Source organism: Salmo salar, chromosome ssa01, assembly GCF_905237065.1.
Source record: "Salmo salar chromosome ssa01, Ssal_v3.1, whole genome shotgun sequence".
NCBI lineage: Eukaryota > Metazoa > Chordata > Actinopteri > Salmoniformes > Salmonidae > Salmo > Salmo salar.
In genome coordinates this window covers 52,277,978-52,292,222 of record NC_059442.1, presented here as the reverse complement: position 1 = coordinate 52,292,222, position 14,245 = coordinate 52,277,978, and the positions used below count along the sequence as shown (strand labels likewise).

The window sequence follows — 14,245 nt, the reverse complement described above, 5'->3', positions numbered from 1 at the left end:
TGCCTGAATTCAAAATGGATGAGATAGATTTTTTTTTCTCACCCATCTACACACAATACCCCACAATGACAAAGTGAAAACATGTTTTTAGACTTTTTAGCAAATGTATTGAAAATGAAATACTGAGTCAATACATATTTGGCAGCGATTACAGCTGTGGGTGTTTCTGGGTAAGTCTCGGTAAGAGCTTTGCACACCTGGATTGTACAATATTTGCACATCATACTTTAAAAAAATGTCAAGCTCTGTCAAGTTGGTTGTTGATCATTGCTAAACAACCATTTTCAAGTCTTCCCATAGATTTTCAAACAGATTTAAGTCAAAACTGTAACTCGGCCACTCAAGGAACATTCAATGTCATCTTGGTAAGCAACTCCAGTGTATAATTGGCCTTGTGCTTCAGGCTATTGCCCTGCTGAAAGGTGAATTTAAACTCCCAGTGTCTGTTGGAAAGCAGACTGAAACAGGCTTTCATCTAGGATTTTGCCTGTGATTAGCCCTATTCTGGGTTTTTTTAGCCCCCAAAAACTCCCTAGTCCTTGCCAATGACAAGCATATTCATGACATGATGCAGCCACCCCCATGCTTGAAAATATGAAGAGTGGTACTCAGTAATGTGCTGTGTTGGATTTGCTCCAAACATAAGGCTTTGTATTCAGGACATACAGTGCATTCGGAAAGTATTCAGACGGCTTGACTTTTTCCACATTTTGTTACATTACAGCCTTATTTTAATATTGATTAAATCGTTTTTTCCTCTCATCAATATACACACAATACTCCATAATGACAAAGAACAAAAATGTTTTTTAGAAAATGTTTCGAATTTATCACATTTACATACAGTACCAGTCAAAAGTTTGGACACACCTACTCATTCAAGGTAATTTTTTTATTTGGACTACTTACTACATTTTAGAATAATAGTGAAGACATCAACACTATGAAATAACACATACAGAATCATGTAGTAACCAAAAAATTGTTAAACAACTTTTATATTTCAGATTTTTCAAAGTAGCCACCCTTTGCCTTGATGACAGCTTTGCACACTCTTGGCATTCTCTCAAACAGCTTCACCTAGAATTATTTTCCAACGGTCTAGAAGGAGTTCCCACATATGCTGTGCACTTGTTGGCTGCTTTTCCTTCACTCTGCGGTCCAACTCATCCAAAACCATCTCAATTGGGTTGAGGTCGGGTGATTGTAGATTCCAGGTCATCTGATGCAGCACTCCATCACTTTCCATCTTGGTCAAATAGCCCTTACACAGCCTGGAGGTGTGTTAGGTCATTATCATGTTGAAAAACAAGTGATAATCCCATTAAATGCTAAGCAGATGGGATGCCGTATTGCTGCAGAATGCTTCGGTAGCCATGCTGGTTAAGTGTGCCTTGAATTCTAAATGAATCACCGACAGTGTCACAAGCAAAGCACCTCCACACCATCACACTTCCTCCTCCATGCTTCATGGTGGGAACCACACATGCAGAGATCATCCGTTCACCTACTCTACGTCTCATAAAGACACGGCGGCTAGAACCAAACATCTCTAATTTGGACTTATCAGACCAAAGGACAGATTTCCACCAGTCTAATGTCCATTGCTCGTGTTTCTTGGCCCAAGCAAGTCTCTTCTTATAATTGGTGTCCTTTAGTAGTGGTTTCTTTGCAGAAATTCGACCATGAAAGCCGGTGTCAGAGGAAGGCCCTAAAAATTGTTAAAAACTCCAGACAACCTAGTCATTGACTGTTCTCTCTGCTAATGCACGGCAAGCGGTACCGGAGCACCAAGTCTAGGTCCAAGAGGCTTCGAAACAGCTTCTATCCCCAAGTCATAAGTCAAATCAATTTTTAGGGCTTTCCTCTGACACCGCCTGGTATAGAGGTCCTGGATGGCAGGCAGCTTAGCCCCAGTGATGTACTGGGCTGTACGCACTACCCTCTGTAGTGCCTTGCGGTCGGAGGCCAAGCAATTGCCGTACCAGGCAGTGATGCAACCAGTCAGGATGCTCTCGATGTTGCAGCTGTAGAACCTTTTGAGGATCTGAGGACCCATGCCAAATCTTTTTAGTTTCCTGAGGGGGAATAGGCTTTGTCATGCCCTCTTCACGACTGTCTTGGTGTGTTTGGACCATTCTGGTTTGTTGGTGATGTGGACACCAAGGAACTTGAAGCTCTCAACCTACTCCACTACAGCCCCGTCAATGAGAATGGGGGTGTGATCGGTCCTCCTTTTCCTGTAGTCCACAATCATCTCCTTAGTCTTGGTTATGTTGAAGGATAGGTTGTTCTTCTGGCACCACCCGGCCAGGTCTCTGACCTCCTCCCTATAGGCTGTCTCGTCGTTGTCAGTGATCAGGCCTACCACTGTTGTGTCGTCTGCAAACTTAATGATGGTGTTGGAGTCGTGCCTGGCCATGCAGTCGTGGGTGAACAGGGAGTACAGGAGGGGACTGACTGAGTGGCTCCAGTGTTGAGGATCAGCGTGGCAGATGTGTTGATACCTACCCTCACCACCTGGGGCGGCCCGTGAGGAAGTCCAGGATCCAGTTGCAAAGGGAGGTGTTTAGTCCCAGGATCCTTAGGTTACTGAACATCTAATCAAATGGCTCCCCAAACGACTTGCATTGCACAAGTCACTTTAATAACTCTACCCACATATTACATCAATTACCTCGACTAACCGGTGCCCCCGCATATTGACTCTGTACCGGTACCTCCTGTATATAGCGTCGCTATTGTTATTTTACTGCTGCTCTTTAATTATTTGTTAATTTTATTTCTTCGTTTTTTTTGGCATTTTTTTTAAAACTGAATTGTTGGTTAAGGGCTTGTAGAGTAAGCATTTCACTGTAAGGTCTACACCTGTTGTATTCGGCGCATGCAACAAATAACATTTGATTTGAAATTTGGTGTGATTCACGCAATCTCCTCTGAACTGTTGATGTTCAGATGTGTCTGTTACCTGAACTCCGTGAAGCATTTATTGGGCTGCAATTGGGCTGCAATTTCTGAGGCTAGTAACTTTAATGAACTTATCCTCCGCAGCAGAGGTAACTCTGGGTCTTCCTTTGCTGTGGCGGTCCTCATGAGAGCCAGTTTCATCATAGCACTTGATGGTTGTTGCGACTGCACTTTTCCAGATTGACTGACCATCATGTCTTAAAGTAATGATGGACTGTCGCATCTCTTGATGGACTGTCGCTGTTCTTCCCATAGTATGGATTTTGTATTTTACCAAATAGGGCTATCTTCTGTATACCACCCCTACCTTGTCACAACACAACTGATTGGCTCAAATGCATTAAGAAGGAAAGAAATTCCACAAATTAACTTGTTCATTGAAATGCATTCCAGGTGACTACCTCATGAAGCTGGTTGAGATAATTCCAACAGTGTGGAAATGCTACTTTGAAGAATGTCAAATATAAAATATATTTGTAACGGCTGTCTTTGTCGTCAGATGAAACAGATAAGTCATCGTCCGAAAAGGTGGACCAATACGCAGCGGAGTGAGTGTTCATATTCAATATTTAATTAATAGAAACACTTTAAACAAAACACGAAAATGAACGACAGCCTACAGTTCTGCTAGGTACAAAACTAAACAGAAACAATTACCCACAAAACCCAAAGGAAAAACATGCTCCTTATGTGTGACTCCCAATCAGCAGCAACGAGCTTCAGCTGTGCCTGATTGGGATCCACACACATGGCCCAAAACAAAGAAATACCAAAACATAGAAAAAGGAACATAGAACGCCCACCCAATGTAACACCCTGGCCTAACCAAAATAAAGAACAAAAAACCCCTCTCTATGGCCAGGGCGTTACAATATTTTGATTTGTTGAACACTTTTTTGGTTACAACATGATTCCAAATGTGTTAACTCATAGTTTTTATGTCTTCACTATTATTCTACAATGTAGAAAATAGTACAAATAAAGAAAACCCCTTGAATGAGTAGGTGTGTCAAACTTTTGACTGGTACTGTAAGTATTGACCCTTTACTCAGTACTTTGTTGAAGCAACTTTGGCAGCAATTATAGCCTCAAATCTTCTTGGGTATGATGACACTACAAGCTTGGCACACCTGTATTTGGGGAGTTTCTCCCATTCTTCTTTGCAGAGCCTCTGAAAATCTGTCAGGTTGGATGGGGAGCGTCGCTGCACAGCTATTTTCAGGTCTCTCCAGAGATGTTCGATGGAGTTCAAGTTCAGGCTCTGTCTAAGCCACTCAAGGACATTCAGACTTGTCCCGAAGCCACTCCTGCATTGTCTTGGCTGTGTGCTAATTTCCCTGTTGGAAGGTGAATCTTAGGTGAACCACCCCAGTCTGAGGTCCTGAGGGCTCTGGAGCAGGTTTTCATCAAGGATTCACTGTACTTTGCTCTGTTCATCATTCCCTCGATCCAGAGGTCTGAGAGTCCTTTAGGTGCCTTTTATCAAACCCCAAGCGGGCTGTCATGTGTCTTTTACCATTGGTGTAAAGTACTTAAGTAGTACTTTAAAGTATTTTTACTTAAGTTGTTTTTTTTCGGTATCTGTCCTTTACTTATTATGTACTTTTTACTACATACATTTTCTCTGACACCCAAAAGTACATTTTGAATGCTTAGCAGGACAGAAAATGGTCCAATCCTCTTATCTGGCGGACTCACTAAACACAAATGCTTTGTTTGTAAATTATGTCTGAGTGTTGGACTGTGACCCTGGCGATCCATAAATTAAAGAAAAACAAACAATTGTGCCTTCTGGTTTGGGTAATTTAAGGAATTTTAAATGATTCATACTTTTATTTTTGATACTTAAGTACATTTTAGCAACTACATTTACTTTTGATACTTAAGTATATTTAAAACCAAATACTTTTAGACTTTTACTCAAGTAGTATTTTACTGGGTGACTTTCACTTTGACTTGAGTCATTTTCTATTAAGGTATCTTTACTTTTAGTTTGAAAATGTACTACTTTTTCCACCACTGCCTTTTACTGAGGAGTGGCTTCATTCTGGCCACTCTACCATAAAGGCCTAATTGGTGGAGTGCTACAGAGATGGTTGTCCTTCTGGAAGGTTCTCCCATCTCCACAGAGGAACTCCAATCATGTTAAGATGGCATCGAAGAGGATGGCTGACATTTTACATGCCCGTAACCAATTGTGCTATTTTGTTCATTTTTTTGCATTGTTTGTCACTTATTTATTTACTTATTTTGTACATAATGTTGCTGCTACCGTCTCTTAAGACCGAAAATAACTTCTGGACATCAGAACGGGGATTACTCACCACGAACTGGAAGAAGCTTTTTCCTTTAACGAGTCAGACGAGAAGGATATACTGCTCTTCCGTGAACAGGCCCAGATCCCCGTCATTTGCGTGAAGAAAAGACGGAGGAAAAGAGGACGCAGATCGGGCTGCCTTCTGAGAATCCGTAGGTGAGCGAGTAAACTTCCCTTGCCATCAATCCTACTTGCTAACATACAATCATTGGAAAATTAAATTGATGACCTACGATTATGATTATCCTACCAACAGGACATTAAGAACTGTAATATCTTATGTTTCACCGAGTCGTGGCTGAACGACAACACGGATAATATAGAGCTGGAGAGATTTTCAATGCACCGGCAGAACAAAGAAGCTACGTCTGGTAAGACGAGGGGAGGGGGTGTGTGTCTATTTGTCAATAACAGCTGGTGTGCAATGTCTAATATTATAGAAGTCTCGAGGTATTGCTCGCCTGAGGTAGAGTACCTTATGATAAGCTGTAGACCACACTATCAACCAATAGAGTTCTCATCTATTTTTTTACAGCCATTTTAAAATATGGCTGTAACGTAACAAAATGTGAAAAAAAAGTCAAGGGGTCTGTTCAGTTTTACTTTAGTGCCTTATTGCAAACAGGATGCATGTTTTGGAATAATTTTAGTCTGTACAGGCTTCCTTCTTTCCACTCCGTCATTTAGTTTAGTATTGTGGAGTAACTACAATGTTGTTGATCCATTCTCAGTTTTCCCCTATCACAGCCATTAAACTCTGTAACTGTTTTTAAGTCACCATTGGCCTGATGGTGAAATCCCAATGTCTGTTTATTTTTATTTTTTACCCATCTACAAATAGGTGCCCTTCTAAGCGAGGCATTTGTCTTTGTGGTTGAATCTGTGTTTGAAATGAACTGCTCAAATATAGGGAACTTACAGATAATTGTATGTGTAGAGTACAGAGATTAAGCAGTCATTCCCCCAAAAAATTTAACACTATTATTGCACACAGAGTGAGTCCATGAAACTTATAATGTGACTTGTTAAGCACACTTTTACTCCTGAACGTTATGCTTGCCATAACAAGACACTTCAGCTTTTCATTTTCAATGAATTTGTAAAATTTCTAAAAACATAATTCAAATTCATCTGGCCAATGGTTATTGTGTGTAGGCCAGATGAAAAAAAAATCTCTATTTAATCCATTTTAAATTCAGGCTGTAACACAACAAAATGTGGAAAACGTCAAAGGGTGTGAATATTTCCTGAAGGCACTGTATGCATAGATGACATTGCGTGTTCTGCAAAGAAGACATATGCAGCTCAAGCATTTCCTTTGAGATCGGTTTAATTTTGTGACAATGTAGATCAAGTGAGATGGAATGGAAAGTGTTCCAACAGTGGTGGCTAGTGGGCTGAGAGTTGACAGTGTTAGGACGGCATTGAATACATTTTCCTTAACTTGAAAAGCTTCCATATGTTTATGTGAATAAATGGTGTGAAATTATAAAAATAGAATTAAAGCAATGAGAGTGGCTGAGACAGAATCCAATAATTTTCTAATGCTGCCTGCCAGTGTTTCATTGAATTGCATGCATTGACTGTGATATTTATTACTGACCCAAATCCCAAGTCTCAAAAAAACAAGCCTAAACATGCAATGACAATCCTTAATCAAAAATAATTAAATTACCCCAAAATGTAATTTATTAATATAATTGTGTATGCCCAAATACTTTAAGCCTGTTGAAGGATGAAACTGAAAATAACAACATTGGATACTCAATATTGATCCTCAAGCTTAATGGCCAGTTAATAAGGCTGATATGCAAAATGTCCCAGGTTCATGTCTGCTGGGGTGAATGTGTTAACCATGTGGGTTATCTGAGATGTGTGGGATTATTTAGAAATGATGTGAGGTTGCAAAATCTTTGATCCAGTAATCCAGATCAAATGTATCCCCTCACCACCACCACCCTGGTATCTCTTTGCTTTTGGGTGGAACTTAAAATCAAATTTGAACCAAATGTCTGACGATACTGCATCTTGTGCAACAGCAAGGAACCTGTTTTATTAATAATCCCATGCTATGCAATTAATAACCAAATATTGCCTTTGGTTGAAATATTGCCACTCCCTTGGGTGAACAGAATCTTAGACAAAGCATGATCATTTTGATATTGATTAATATTATAAAAAATTGGCCCCTGGAGTCCATGCATGTCTGGAATCGTGCAGATGGATAATGTATGGGTCCCCATGAAAAATGGGGTTTGCTGGTCATTCAACACAATGTGTGCATACATACCTTTCAATATGATTTAACTTGATGACAAATTATGCATGTGATAGGAGAATGCAATGTTCCATATTGCAATTGCTCATTCCAAGGCGTGCATTTGCTGTATAATGCGTTGTATGATAAAATAGATGATGCTTGGTCTTGACATCCCCACCTGTTACAGCCCTAGCCTAGTCTACTGCATGCACTTCAGACATTGCAAAACGTCGCAAAACAGGAGGCACGATCAAACAATAAATCAATTTTTTTGGCCAGCCCATCCACATTGTACAGTAGTCCACTTCAGAATGACAATAAAACCTTTCAATATTCTGAATATAGCGGCATACACAATTTGAGCTCATTAAATTGGTTGGCACAATAGAGCACCACAGTCTTTGCAGGTAGACTGTCTTCGAATTGTGCTCTTAGTACTACCTCACTGGATTCCATGCTTTTCAGATGCATAAAAAATTGCATGTGCATTTGCATTTACTACCTTTAAATCCTTTGCAGATTGGCTACTATGGATGTCAGGGGCGTAACGTTATGAATCTATATATAGATACTATCTCCTATTGCAACAAAGTAAGTTGGTATGAATGTACACTATTTCATATTGGATGAATTGGTTGAGTATTCACCTGTTAAGTTGTGAAACAATTGAAAGAGTGGCAGATAATATAAACGCATACCTGAAAGCTTCTGCATGTGTCCTTATCCGTTGGGTGACCGTTGGGTTGAGGTAGAAGTCGAAGCTTTTTTATTGCAGGCTATAAGCTGCTCACGGTAACAACATATCACTATAGAGACATAACAACTGTCGCATATAGCCTACAACAAAACAAAACTACAAACACTATTGCAAACACGGATCTAGTAGTTCCCAATAAGGATGCTTGATTGTCCGTAGATGCGTCTTGCGCAACTTGCGGTCCTCCTTCATATAGGGAGGTCCTCCTTCCTATGGAGAGGTCCTCCTTCCTGTTCAGTCGTTCGTTCGAAACACTGCAAGGCGAGGGGCGCCAATGTTTTCTTCCTCGTCTGCGATGGCACTTTTTTTTGGAATGAGTGACAAAAAAAATTATTAGGGTCCTTACGTCACATATTCATGATTCAGTGAAATGGGAGCGTCGATTTGACCACTAGGAGGGGTATAGCTTCTCTGTGGAGAATTAATGAGTGAACTCTGTGAAGACGCTCAGATTAACCAATTAAGATTGATTTTAGCATCCTGTTTAATCTTTAATGGTCTCTGTGTAATGTTTAACGACTGCAATTTAATTGAGCTGATATGAGAAATACATGGTAAACTGAGAGTGTGCCCAGATGGATCAATCCTATAGTCTAATAGCACGCACGCACGCATGCACATACACAGACACGCACAAACTCAGCAAAAAAAGAAAGTCCCTTTTTCAAGACCCTGTCTTTCAAAGATAATTCGTAGATCTTCACTGTAAAGTGTTTAAACACTGTTTCCCATGCTTGTTCAATGAACCATAAACAATTAATGATCATGCACCTGTGGAATGGTCGTTAAGCCACTAACAGTTTACAGACAGTAGGCAATTAAGGTCACAGTTATGAAAACTTAGGACACTAAAGAGGCCTTTCTACTGACTCTGAAAAACACCAAAAGAAAGATGCTCGTGGTCCCTGCTCATCTGCGTGAACGTGCCTTAGGCATGCTGCAAGGAGGCATGAGGACTAGACGCAGCCAGGGAAATAAATTGCAATGTCCGTACTGTAAGATGCCTAAGACAGCGCTACCGGGAGACAGGACGGACAGCTGATCGTCCTCGCAGTGGCAGACCACGTGTAACAACACCTGCACAGGATCGGTACATCCAAACATCACACTTGCGGGACAGGTACAGGATGGCAACAACAACTGCCTGAGTTACACCAGGAACGCACAATCCCTCCATCAGTGCTCAGACTGTCCGCAATAGGCTGAGAGAGGCTGGACTGAGGGCTTGTAGGCCTGTTGTAAGGCAGGTCCTCACCAGACATCACTGACAACAACGTCGCCTATGGGCACAAACCCACTGTCGCTGGACCAGACAGGACTGGCAAAAAGTGCTCTTCACAGACGAGTCGCGGTTTTGTCTCACCAGGGGTGATGGTCTGATTCGCGGAGGAATGATCGTTACACTGAGGCCTGTACTCTGGAGCGGGATCGATTTGGAGGTGGAGGATCCATCATGGTCTGGGGCGGTGTGTCACAGCGGACTGAGCTTGTTGTCATTGCAGGCAATCGCAATACTGTGCGTTACAGGGAAGACATCCTCCTCCCTCATGTGGTACCCTTCCTGCAGGCTCATCCTGACATGACCCTCCAGCATGACAATGCCACCAGTCATACTGCTCCTTCTGTGCATGATTTCCTGCAAGACAGGAATGTCAGTGTTCTGCCATGGCCAGCGAAGAGCCCGGATCTCAATCCCATTGAGCATGTCTGGGACCTGTTGGATCGGAGGGTGAGGGCTAGGGCCATTCCCCCCAGAAATGTCCGGGAACTTGCAGGTGCCTTGGTGGAAGAGTGTAGTAATATCTCACAGCAAGAACTGGCAAATCTGGTGCAGTCCATGAGGAGGAGATGCACTGCAGTAGTTAATGCAGCTGGTGGCCACACCAGATACTGACTGTTACTTTTGATTTAGACCCCCCCTTTGTTCAGGGACACATTATTCAATTTATGGTAGTCGCACGTCTGTGGAACTTGTTCAGTTTATGTCTCAGTTGTTGAATCTTGTTATGTTCATACAAATATTTACACATGTTAAGTTTGCTGAAAGTAAACGCAGTTGACAGTGAGAGGACGTTTCTTTTTTTGCTGTGTTTACATACACATACACACATAAACATCCCTCATAAATTTCATGACTCCTTACCCTTTTCCACAAGAAAATAATATAATTTATAAAGCTTTCCAGTACCATAATTAAGCCGTTTGGTCTACAGTGGGGGGGGAAAGTATTTGATCCCCTGCTGATTTTGTACGTTTGCCCACTTACAAAGAAATGATCAGTCTATAATTTTAATGGTAGGTTCATTTGAACAGTGAGAGACAGAATAACAACAAAAAAATCCAGAAAAACACGTCAAAAATGGTATAAAATGATTTGCATTTTAATGGGGGAAATAAGTATTTGACCCCTCTCCAAAACATGACTTAGTACTTGTTGGCAAAACCCTTGTTGGCAATCACAGAGGTCAGACGTTTCTTGTAGTTGGCCACCAGGTTTGCACACATCTCAGGAGGGATTTTGTCCCACTCCTCTTTGCAGATCTTCTCCAAGTCATTAAAGTTTCGAGGCTGACGTTTGGCAACTCGAACCTTCAGCTCCCTCTACAGATTTTCTATGGGATTAAGGTCTGGAGACTGGCTAGGCCACTCCAGGACGTTAATGTGCTTCTTCTTGAGCCACTCCTTTGTTGCCTCGGCCGTGTGTTTTGGGTCATTGTCATGCTGGAATACCCATCCACGACCCATTTTCAATGCCCTGGCTGAGGGAAGGAGGTTCTCACCCAAGATTAGACGGTACATGGCACCGTCCATCGTCCCTTTGATGCGGTGAAGTTGTCCTGTCCCCTTAGCAGAAAAACACCCCCAAAGCATAATGTTTCCACCTCCATGTTTGACGGTGGAGATGGTGTTCTTGGGGTAATAGGCAGCATTCCTCCTCCTCCAAACACGGCGAGTTGAGTTGATGCCAAAGAGCTCCATTTTGGTCTCATCTGACCACAGAATTTTCACCCAGTTGTCCTCTGAATCATTCAGATGTTCATTGGCAAACTTCAGACGGGCATGTATATGTATTCTTGAGCAGGGGGACCTTGCGGGCACTGCAGGATTTCAGTCCTTCACGGCGTAGTGTGTTACCAATTGTTTTCTTGGTGACTATGGTCCCAGCTGCCTTGAGATCATTGACAAGATCCCCCCGTGTAATTCTCGGCTGATTCCTCACTGTTCTCATGATCATTGCAACCCCACGAGGTGAGATCTTGCATGGAGCCCCAGGCTGAGGGATATTGACAGTTCTTTTGTGTTTCTTCCATTTGCGAATAATCGCACCAAATGTTGTCACCTTCTCACCAAGCTGCTTGGCGATGGTCTTGTAGCCCATTCCAGCCTTGTGTAGGTCTACAATCTTGTCCCTGACATCCTTGGAGAGCTCTTTGGTCTTGGCCATGGTGGAGAGTTTGGAATCTGATTGATTGATTGCTTCTGTGGCCAGGTGTCTTGTTTACAGGTAACAAGCTGCGGTTAGGAGCACTCCCTTTAAGAGTGTGCTCCTAATCTCAGCTCGTTACCTGTATAAAAGACACCTGGGAGCCAGAAATCTTTCTGAATGAGAGGGGGTCAAATACTTATTTCCCTCATTAAAATGCAAATCAATTTATAACATTTTTAACATGCGTTTTTCTGGATTTTTTTGTTGTTATTCTGTCTCTCACTGTTCAAATAAACCTACCATTAAAATTATAGGCTGATCCTTTCTTTATCCGTGGGCAAACGTACAAAATCGGCAGGGGATGAAATACTTTTTTCCCCCCACTGTATGTCTTACTCCATGGTCATTGTCTGAAAATCTAGGCAACTAAGTATGGCAATATGCAGCACTGCAGAGTGATTTTGCCTTTAAAATGCTTTTCATTCTCGATACTGTGTGTAGTGCATTAATATAATTGATTATTTAGAGTAATTCAGTGTCCCTTCCATTTCCCTGTGACAGGGTGATAGGGGAAATCATTAATATAGCATTAAACAAGAATCTGTGAACTCCTAACTGCCCAGGGCACACAGCACAGCACACTGTTGGCAGTTGGCTGCTGCATTTACACTTCACCCTAAGGTTGAAATGGCTTCACTCGCTGTCATTATATTTCCATCCCCTATTAACTATTGATTATCACCAATAGCATTTTAGACCTGAATGGAAATAATACACTATTTGGACATGAGAAACAGTGTTGAATATTGAGTTGATGTTTTGGGTTAAGCCAAGTTCATCTAAATGTTTTATTATTTATAACAGCTGGCCCACTGTTTGTAGCTTAAAGGTACAGTGTATCATTTGACAGAAAGCAATATTATTTCATAAGAAAATAGGGTTTTAGACTAGGGTATTGGCAGACAGAAGATTTGTGATGTGATTTGTGACCAACCACAAAAACAAATTGAACAACTGATGCAATAAATAGCACACAACAGTCATACAAACGTATCGATCAACAGAGATTTCACCAGTGAGACGACAGAGTACTCTATCAAGGTTTGCATATCTAAACATGCTCCAAACTTAACTATAACTGCATTAGACTTTGTATAGTATGATCACGATAACTATTATGACAAACTCTAGCCAAGATATAGCAGTGTTGTTACTCCATATCCTGAATACTGTCATGCAACTCTGTACAATTTCCCCCATAGGAATACTAGATATAAATAGGGTTAGTTCCTAGAAAAAGGTTATTTTGACAAAAATAACATAGACTTTAGTATACAATAAATTATTGAAAAAGAATCTAGCAAAGTGGAAAGTTATTTGTGGACTCAATTACCATACCATATCTGAATTCTGGCTCACTCTTCATGTGAATGAGAAAGATATACTGTACAGAGGGTATCATAGGTATTCCCCTCCCTTGGATTTCTTCACATTTTATTGTGTTACAAAGTGGGATTAAAATAGGTTTAATTATACTTTTTTGTCAATGATCTCTGTAATGTGAAAGAGGGAAGAAAAAAAATCGACAGTTTTTACAAAAATAATGAAAAGGGAAACACTAACATATCTTGATTAGAGTATTAGAGATCTTGATTAGAGTATTAGAGATCTTGATTAGAGTATTAGAGATCTTGATTAGAGTATTAGAGATCTTGATTAGAGTATTAGAGATCTTGATTAGAGTATTAGAGATCTTGATTAGAGTATTAGAGATCTTGATTAGAGTATTAGAGATCTTGATTAGAGTATGCAGTATAACTTTAGTGCCTTGTTGCGTACAGGATGCATGTTTTGGAATATCTTTTATTCTGTATATTTCTACTCTTCTTTTCATTCATTCAGGTCCTTATTGTAGCATAACTACAATGTTGTTGATCCATCCTCAGTTTTCTCCCATCACAGCCATTGAACTCTGTAGCTGTTTTAAAATCATCATTGGCCTCATTGTGTCATCCCTCAGCAGTTTCCTTCCTGTCCTGCATCTCAGTTCAGAAGGACAACTGTATCTTTGTTGTGTCTGGGTGGTTTAATACATCATCCACAGCGTCATTATTAATTTGACCTTTCTTAAAGAGATATTCATTGTCTGATTTGTTATTATTACCCATCACTTTCCTTCTTTAAGAGGCTTTCGAAAAGCTCCCTGGTCTTTGTAGTTGAATCTGTGTTTGAAATGCAATACTTGACTGAGGGGCCTTACAGATGTTGTATGTATCGGGGACAGAGGAAGGGTTAGTCATTCAAGTCAAGCACACAGAGTGAGGCCATATGTAACTTACCATGTGATTTGTTAAGCTACATTTTTACTCCTAAACTAATTTAGGCTTGCCTAAACAAAAGGGTGAATACTTATGCAACTACTATATTTGAGTTATTACATTTTTATTAATTTGTAAACATTTGTATAATTGTCTTTTCACTTTGACATTATGGAGTATTTTGTTGTTTAGATCAATT

The 14,245-nt window shown here is 40.8% G+C and overlaps 1 protein-coding gene across 1 annotated transcript in view; it reads right to left on the bottom strand.

The window, feature by feature from the left end:
- Positions 1-8,562, bottom strand: part of LOC106605291 (brorin) — a 50,280-nt gene extending 41,718 nt beyond the window's left edge. The window contains exon 1 of the mRNA XM_014200767.2: positions 8,243-8,562. The gene's annotated coding sequence lies outside the window, so the exon portion shown is untranslated. The remainder of the gene's footprint in view (positions 1-8,242) is intronic.
- Positions 8,563-14,245: the final 5,683 nt, after the last annotated feature.